Raw genomic sequence first — 9,350 nt, 5'->3', positions numbered from 1 at the left:
CTTTCTGAATTTGTCTGAATTATAAACACCTTGTGGTACCAAACATAACCAACCTGTGTAACAACATAGACTGACCTCACTACACGCAGTGTAAATATTTCCAGCTTTGGTTTTGTTATTTTCATAACTGTACAGTTTAGAACAGACTGAATTAATAAATGAGAAGCAATGTAAAAATATCGAGAGACAAAGGATAAAAAGACAAATGACTCCAAAAGCATTACTTACAAAATCATTTGGTGTAAACCAACTGAACAACTCATGGGGGGAGAGGAAAAAGGTGGGGGGGGGAATGAGGGAGGAGGTAACAAATTGTACAAGAAATGTACCCACTGCCTTACATATGAAACTGTAACCCCTCTGTATATCACTTTGACAAATAAATAATTACTCAGAAAAAAATAAAAGAACCTGGAAGCAAAAAAAGAAAGAAAGAAAGAAAGAAAGAAAGAAAGAAAGAAAGAAAGAAAGAAAGAAAGAAAGAGCGAGCAAACCTGGTCTCTTCATCTAGTTCTAGCTGTTAGGCGATTTAATCTCTTACTGTCCCATCACATGTACCACCATGAGGTGATCCTCCATGAAGCCTTCACTAGATTTAAGCAGATGCCACCCACAGTTCTAGAGATTCAAACTATAAACTTCTGTATAACATTACGCAGTTTCAAGCAAGATGTTTGTGGATATGCATGTGACTGAGCCAAATCCTAAATTCTTAGGTATCATGTGTGAGGTTTTGGCTGTCACCCTTTATGTGATAGAACCAATAAGCACTCTAAAACAAGGAATGAGAAAGGGTCTGTATTTTATGGAGTTGAGTGTGTCAGTCCTGTGGAGTTAGAGTTGGCCATGACAGTCCTATGGAAGACTGGGTTTTGTCTGGCTGCAGCAAAAGTCATCAGCACACAGTTTCCGGAGCCCAGGCAGATTGGAACAAGAACTTGGGTATAGCGGGGTGATGAGAAATCAGACTCAATACACATTTCTGGGAAAGAATCATTCAGATTTTGTGTTCTAAAGGAGGGAAGTCAGAGAACCATCTAAACTTTTTTAATCATTAAAAGTTTATTTAGTGTAAAAAAGGTGATAGTTTTATGCAGTAAAAAGGTATTCCTTTTATACCTGCTTTTCTTGGCCGTGTCATGTATCAGCTGAGTATCAGCTGTGCTTCAGAAACTATGCTACCTAACAAAAGGACTACATTATGAATAACATCCTTATTTCCAATGATATCAAAGTCCAGTATAGGAAAAATTATCTAAGTAACAATTATGAAATATAATAAGATTACATACAGGTCAACATGGGGAATTCTATCAAAAACATATTTTAAAATTTTTTATAGTGAACATACATAATGGGAGTTTCACACTCTGGCTCCCAAATGGAAAGCATGATTTGCAGCAGATATTCTGGGTAGTTTATCAGAAGGCAGAATTGCATGTCTGTGATTATAGACTATTCATAAGGGCATTAAGTATAAAGAGGCAAAAAATAGATCAAGATGAAAATTCCTCTTTAGAAAAGATTTCTAGATTTTGTACAAATTCATCTTAAATCCAATGAGAAATAGGTAATGCAGCTGCAGAGCTGGACATAGATCCCAGTAGCACCACTTATTATTAATCATCTCACCCTTGGTAAGGAAGTTGCCTGCCTTGCCTCTCATTTTCCTTATCTGTGAAATGGGTTTGGCAGTGACAGTACCCACAGAGTTTTTAGGATAATTTATTTGTGCGTTTCTGAAGTCAGAGAGATGAAATCTCATTTTCATTCTCTCTATAGAGAACCTTCAAAATAACAATACCCAGGGGTCAGGGCTTTTATTTTATTAAATAAATTTTTATTGATTTGACATAGTTTTAAAGAGTTATTTTTTATTATATGGGTTTACAATAGATTCTGGTTATATGTTATATTTAAAGCTGATTCTCATACATCTTCCACTTAATGACTTGTAACATTGCAATTGCATTTCCATCGATTGTTCTTTGCTGCGTGATGATTCTTTTTTTCTGTGTTACTGATAGGATGATTTTTCTGTCTTGTCAATAACATTAGAAATAATCTTGCATCACCTGATGTGTTTTGATTTTGAGGTTTAAATGATATACAGAAAACACTTGCTGTTCAACTATTATATTTTCCCTAGCATTGTCATATAGAATACACTCTTGTTATTGGTTTTCATTATGGGGAAACAGGTAGAGGGATGAATTTTAAAGGCTTTATTTCTTCCTTCCTTGGATACTATTGTTTGTCAATTGCTTAGCTTAACTGTGGCTGTTTAGTAACATTGTTGGAGCTATTTAGTTGAACTATCTTTCGATTGGTCTCTTTTTATTATTTATATGCAATAATTAATTAACTAATATTACACTCTCTTTAACAGTTTTATCTTAAATTATAACATCTCTTGGGGCAAAAGAAGAACCAGAATAATAATCAGACAGCCCTTCCTTTAATAATTCTTACCACAGAGTGAACTGTACCTAATACAACCCAAACTACCACAGTGTGAACTACAAATTCAATTCCATGCATCCTGAGCTGCAGAAGACTGCCATACATTAGAGATTAGTTTTTTTTAATGTTAATTAGTTGTACAGGGAGTTTTATCTAATGAACCTGTGTTTATAGTGTATCTTGATCATAATCACTTCTCTACTTTTTTCCCTTCTCCACTTTCCCTAACCAGTCTTATCGAGTTGTCTCTTTCCATTTCCATACATGGGTGCTAAGTATTTTGTTTATATTCACCTTCCTTCCCCTCCTTATTTGCCTGTCTGCTTCCTCCGACTAATGCCTACATCCCAGAAAAGAAATGTTTCAACTTAGGATTTTTTTTTAACTTAAGTCCATATTAATTGCTTGGAGAAGTTTCATTATGGTACCTAACATGTACATATGCCTTAGTTTTAAAAAGTTACCTTTAACTAGTTAACATATGTCCTACTTTAGTCAGACAAATCCCATATATATATATATATACATATATATATGTATATATATATATATATATATGGTTCTGTGTATGCTTACACATACCTGTACATTTTAGGTCTAACATCCACAGATGAGGCAAACCATATCCTTTGTCCTTCTGAGCCTGGCTTACTTCACCTAATATGATGGATTCCAGTTTCATTCATGTCTAAAAATGACATAATTTCATTTTTTATGGCTGAATAATTACATACACATTTTCATTATCCATTCATCATTTGTAGGGCATCTGTGTGGCTGATTCCATAATTTGGCAACTGCAAATAGTGCTGCAATGAATATGACTGTGTGGGTGCTCTTACTAGATTTTGACTTACATTCCTTTGGAGAAATGCCCAAGTGTGTTATTGTTGGATTCCAATGTATTTCTATGTTTAGTTTTCTGTGAAACTTCTATACTGATTTCCATAAGAGCATTTTTTTTTGTTTTTTTTTTTTGTTTTGTTTTTGCCAGTCCTGGGGCTTGGACTCAGGGACTGAGCACTGTCCCTGGCTTCTTTTTGCTCAAGGCTACCACTCTGCCACTTGAACCACAGCGCCACTTCTGGCCGTTTTCTGTATATATGGTGCTGGGGAATTGAACCCAGGGCCTCATGTATAGGAGACAAGCACTCTTTGCCACTAGGCCAAATCCCCAGCCCCATAAGAGCATTTTTTATAGTCCCACCAACAGTGTAGGAGCTCCTTGCTGCCCCACATCTTTGCCAAGATTTTTTATTTTTTGTTTGTATTTTTGATAATGGCCATTCTGACTGAAATGAAGTGTAATCTCAGTGCTGTTTTGATTTGCATTTCTTTTATTGTCTAGGATGTTGCTTATTTCTTAATGTATTTGTTGGCCATTTGTATTTCTTCAGGGAAGCTAAGTATTCATGTATTGGAGACAAGTGGTTCTATTTTAAAGTCTTTAATACAGTTGTTTAAAATAGTTGCTGTCTGAGGTGTTTCTCTTAAATTTACATGCAAGTCTCTCAAGTCAAAAAAATTGGAAGATTCAAGCCAGATACTACTGGCTCACCTGTAATTGTAGCAATCCCAGCTACTCAGAAGACTGAGATCCAAAGATTACAGTTTGAAGCCAGCCTGGGCAGGAAAGTCTGACACTCAATCTCCAAAATAACCAGCAAGAAATCAGACTAGGGGCATGGCTCAAGTGGTAGAGGGAAAGCTGGATATGCAAGCCAAATAGGCATAGGGCCCTGAGTTCCAATCCCAGGAATGAGAGAAAAAGAGAGACAGAGAGACAGACAGAGACAGAGACACAGAGACACACAGAGAGACACACAGACAGAGAGCCACACAGGGACAGAGACAGAGAGACAGAGACAGGGGAGACAGAGAGGAGTTCTAATTTTTTTCTTTTAGTTTTAGAAGATTCCTAAATCTTTACCAATAAAGTACATAAATATTTTATATCTTCATTCACACCATCAAATATCCACATTAACAGTTAATAGTTCACAAAGCAATTTCCCACTTGTATTGAGTGTGATATTTGGATAAGTTTAAAGATTTCCAAAGGCTACTTAGCACTATCTGATTGTTATAGAAAACTAGTTAAACACCTGACTGGAATGCTGGTCTGCAGAGACTCTTGACTAGGAGGAGAAATGGTTAATTGTGAATACTTTCTATACTTAAAAGAAAATGTTTGATTTATAAGTGCATGAAAGAGACAGGGAAACATACTTTTTTATTTCTTAGTAGTAAACAAATTTAGTAGAAATGTTCATTTATATGGTGTTTAGTATGTAATGATGCCCCCTAAGAAATATTTTATTCAGCATTTACATTTACTGTAATTAGAAAAATATGCAAATTATATAGCAGTTTTCATCAGTTAAAAGGGAAGGTCTTTTTGAGGAGAATGTTTGTTTTTTTTTTTGGCATTTTTGGTGGTGTATTGCTGTTTTGCAAGCAGACCTATAAACAATTTCTTTCATGTACACACACACAAAGACAAAACCTTTATTTATAGCATTTGCCAATTTCCGTAGAGTATATACTCACATACTTTTAGTATAGCAGATTTCATCTGTCAAAATTATGTCAGTACCATGGAGTTGGGAAGATTAAGTACACAGCTAGCTTTGCAAGTTGGTACCAGCTGGCTGCAGCATGCTACTGGTTCCAATATTAAAATCTGTTATCATTAAAGTGTTCTTATAAGTTTAGATTTCCATGCCTCTTATGTTTACCCAGTAGCTTTATTCTTTTTTTTTGTTTCCTTAAAAAATTCCTTGTCTTATTTGTCTTTCCTTCCTTCCCTTCCTTCCTTCCTTCCTTCCTTCCTTCCTTCCTTCCTTCCTTCCTTCCTTCCTTCCTTCCTTCCTTCCTTCCTTCCTTCCTTCCTGCCCTCCCTCCCTCCCTCCCTGCCTCCCTCCCTCCCTCCCTCCCCCCCTCCCTCCCTCCCTCCCTCCCTCCCTCCCTCCCTCTCACCCTCCTTCCCTCTCTTCTCCCCCTCTCTCTGTTCTTTTCTTTCACGCTGGTTATGGGATCCAGAGCCTTCATGTTAGACAAGTGTTCTCCGACTGAGCTACCTCCCCAGCCCCCTATTTATAGTAGACCTTAATTTGTTTTCACAAATACGTAAGTGGACAGAGAACCTGGGAGACTCTTCTAATGTTTTCATCTCTTTCAGTTGAATCAGACTTTCAGAGCCAAAGTTCTCATATTGTTACTAACCTCGTGCTTTTTGTTTTATTTGGTATTTAGTTTATTATAAAATGAAATTTCCTGGAGTCCATAAGTGAAAACATTTGAATGTGTACTCCAACTGGCTTTCAATTCACATCAATTTAGAAACCCAGAATTATTTAAGGGAGTTCTAGCTGTTCTGAGGTTAGCAATTAGTGCTCTAATTTGTGCAAATGACACTGAAAATGCTGTATCAAAACAGACTGTTTCTCTTAATGAGAAAACCTTTAAAAGAAAGTTTAAAAAAATCAGTGATAATCAATTTGAACAGTACTACTTTTTCACCAAGAGAGAGCAATATAAGCACACTGTAAAAAAAAATTACATCCAAGTGGCCATTTTCCATTGTATGCAATAGCATTTTTCACAGACTTTATTTAGGAATCTTCTATGTTACCTGGCCTCCGAACTTGATGGATGAGGTGCAGTGAATGGTTAGGGTTATGACAATTAATGATGCATTCAATGGAGATCATATTTTTGTCTTAAAGTGTTTTCTATGTGCAATGTATTTCTTCATTCTGATTTCACTTATGGTTCATGTTTATGTGTTTCTAAAAATTGACACTGTTTTTCCTGTCAAAAATTGCTTTCAACAGGACATATTTTCTCCATCTGGTAAAAATACGTTAGAAATTGTAAGAGTTTTGAACATATAAAGAAAGGATTTAAAGTTTTTGTCTTTTTAAAAGCAATTAATGTACTAGCATCAAACTTATAGAGAATAGTTTTGACTGAAAGTTCTTTAAGATAATTTACTACTTCTAAAAATAATAGCAACTTTTTGAACACTATTTCCTGAAATATGAAAACAACTTGGAAATCAGAGGCATGAAGACTTTGGTGAAGTTTTAACCTTGGGAGAATTAATGATAATTAATTTAGAAAAGGTAGACCTCATGTCTCAAAAATCTTATTTTTTTTACTTTAAGTTCATTATTTCTTCTTGTGACTTTCATATTTCAGTAAAACACAGTTATTCAGTTTTAGTAACTGAAGGTTAAACTTATATTGTATCCATGTGACAGTAATAGTACCATCAATACACATCAGTTAAAACCAAGTAAGGTCAAATATTAAAAATGCCATTATCAAATGATTTATGGCACTTAAATTCATTGTTACTGGCTCTTAGATACTTGTTAGTCTGGACATGGTGGAGGAATTTTGGTCACAAACAAATGCAATAGTTTTGAATTTACGAAAGATACCTGGTTTGAAATTTAGGAAATTTTCAAAAATGATAGGAACATATGTGAGTTATTTTCATTAAAAGATTCAGTTTTTAAAAAAATATTTCTTTATACTCCAAGTGATGTACAAAGGGGTTACAATTTCAAACGTAAGGCAGTGAGTACCTTTCTTATCCAACTTGTTACCTCCTCCTTCATTATTCCCCCTGCCTTTTACCCTTCCCACCCCCCTAACACACCCTGGCATGAGTTCTACAGTTGTTCTACACTATATAGTTTTGTAAGTATTGCTGTTGCATTCGTTTGTATCCTTTGGTTTTTATCCTTTGTCTCTCGATTTTGATATTCCCCTTCCCTAGTTCCAATACATGTATATATAATATCCAGGGTACCAAAATCAGTATAGTAACATCAGGGGTAAAACCATGGGAAAGAAAGACAAAAGAAAAAGGCGGGAGGGGGGAGGCAGGGAAAAATGAACAAGGAAGTAAAAGGTTGGATAAAAAATATACTCACTGCCTTACATAGGAAACTGTAACCCCTCTGTACTTCACTTTGACAACAAAGAAAAAAAGAAAAAGGCATAATTTCACATAGTATGTTGAAAATAAGAATAACAATGATAAACCACTTGTTTCTATAACTTTGAGTTCCTTTCCCTTAGCATCATTTTATGTGTTCATATATACATAGCTATTTAGCTATTGTGATCTTTGTCTAGGATTATCCTAGACGTGCACTACTTACTCCCGATGAGGGAAACCATAGAGTATATGTTTCTTTGGGTCTGGCTCACTTCACTTAGTATGATTCTTTTCTAAGTCAAAAGAGAACCCTACTACACTGTTGGTGGGAGTATAAACTTGTTCAACCACTCTGGAAAGCAGTATGGAGGTCCCTCAAAAGGCTAAACATAGAGCTCTCCTATGACCCAGTAACCTTTGGGCATCTACAAAAGATACAAGCGAGATCACACTAAAGCACAACTATGTTCATCTCAGCACAACTTGTTATACCTATATGAAACCAGCTCAGATGCCCCTTAATAGATGAATGAATCGGGCTGGGGATATGGCCTAGTGGCAAGAGCGCTTGCCTCATATACTTGAAGCCCTGGGTTCGATTCCCCAGCACCACATATACAGAAAATGGCCAGAAGTGGCGCTGTGACTCAAGTGGCAGAGTGCTAGCCTTGAGCAAAAAGAAGCCAGAGACAGTGCTCAGGCCCTGAGTCCAAGGCCCAGGACTGGCAAAAAAAATAAAAATAAAAAATAGATAAGTGAATCAAGAAAATGTGGTACATATACACAATGGAATTCTATGCCTCTATCAGAAAGAATGAAATGGAAGGACTTGGAAAGATTCAGTTTTTAAGACGTCTTCAATGAGAGGAGTTATAGATTTAAAAATTTCTGTGAACATGTTTGCCTGATTTCTATAGTTTATTGTTAAGCATGTTGAAAGACATATGTCTAGGCCATTGGAGGGTGTTTACTGTAGAAATACTGCTGGCTTAAATCTACTCATCTTTTTTCTACCTAGTTTGGAAAGCATAGAAATTATATTTAAGACCCTTATATGATATAATTGTGTATTTGACATATCTCTGGCCAAATCCCAAAACTGATATATATTCAGTGAGCTTTTTTTTTAAATGTATGTTAGATCATTTGTACATATCTTTATAATTGAAAAATAATCCCTTATTACTTTTGTAACTAATGACTTTACACATTTAAAAATATCTCGCTTCAGGGTTCCTTTCCCTAGGAAACTTCATTAGTGAATTAAAAGTATAAATGGAATAAAATCTACATTAAAGAACCATCAATCAATCAATTATTCAATTAGTTAAACTTATATTTATTCAGCACATAGTGTGTGCCAGGCACTCCTACAATACTAGAAACTGAACACCTCAGGGGGGGAAAGGGGGGAGGGAGGAGGGGGATATGAGGGACAAGGAAACAAAGAGTACAAGAAATGTATCCAATGCCTAACGTATGAAACTGTAACCTCTCTGTACATCAGTTTTATAATGAAAACTTAAAAAAAAGAATAAAAAAATACTAGAAACCATGTGGAACAAACACCTCCACCAGTGGAAACGTACTCCATTGGAGCTCAGAGGTCATGGGTGAAGCAGGTGGTTGCTTAGAAGAGGGGAAGGCTGTTGTGTGGAATTGGGGAGGATGGGACAGAGAAGGATTGAGCAGGTGGAGATTTACCTGTGATTTTCAAAGCCATGGTGAAGAGTCTGGATGTAAAATTTAGGAGAAGCAAGCTGGTAATATTTATCATTCAGGACTTTACTTTAAGCCCCAAACTATGCCAAAGACGAAGATCCTTAGTGTATATGTACCACTCATACTTTAGCCTTGTCTTACTCCATATCTGTTAAATTGAGTTTTATTTTTGTAATTTTATTATGCTATTATTTTCCAAAAATAACCTGCC

Source organism: Perognathus longimembris, chromosome 7, assembly GCF_023159225.1.
Source record: "Perognathus longimembris pacificus isolate PPM17 chromosome 7, ASM2315922v1, whole genome shotgun sequence".
NCBI classification, from domain to species: domain Eukaryota; kingdom Metazoa; phylum Chordata; class Mammalia; order Rodentia; family Heteromyidae; genus Perognathus; species Perognathus longimembris.
This window is presented reverse-complemented; position numbering follows the sequence as displayed.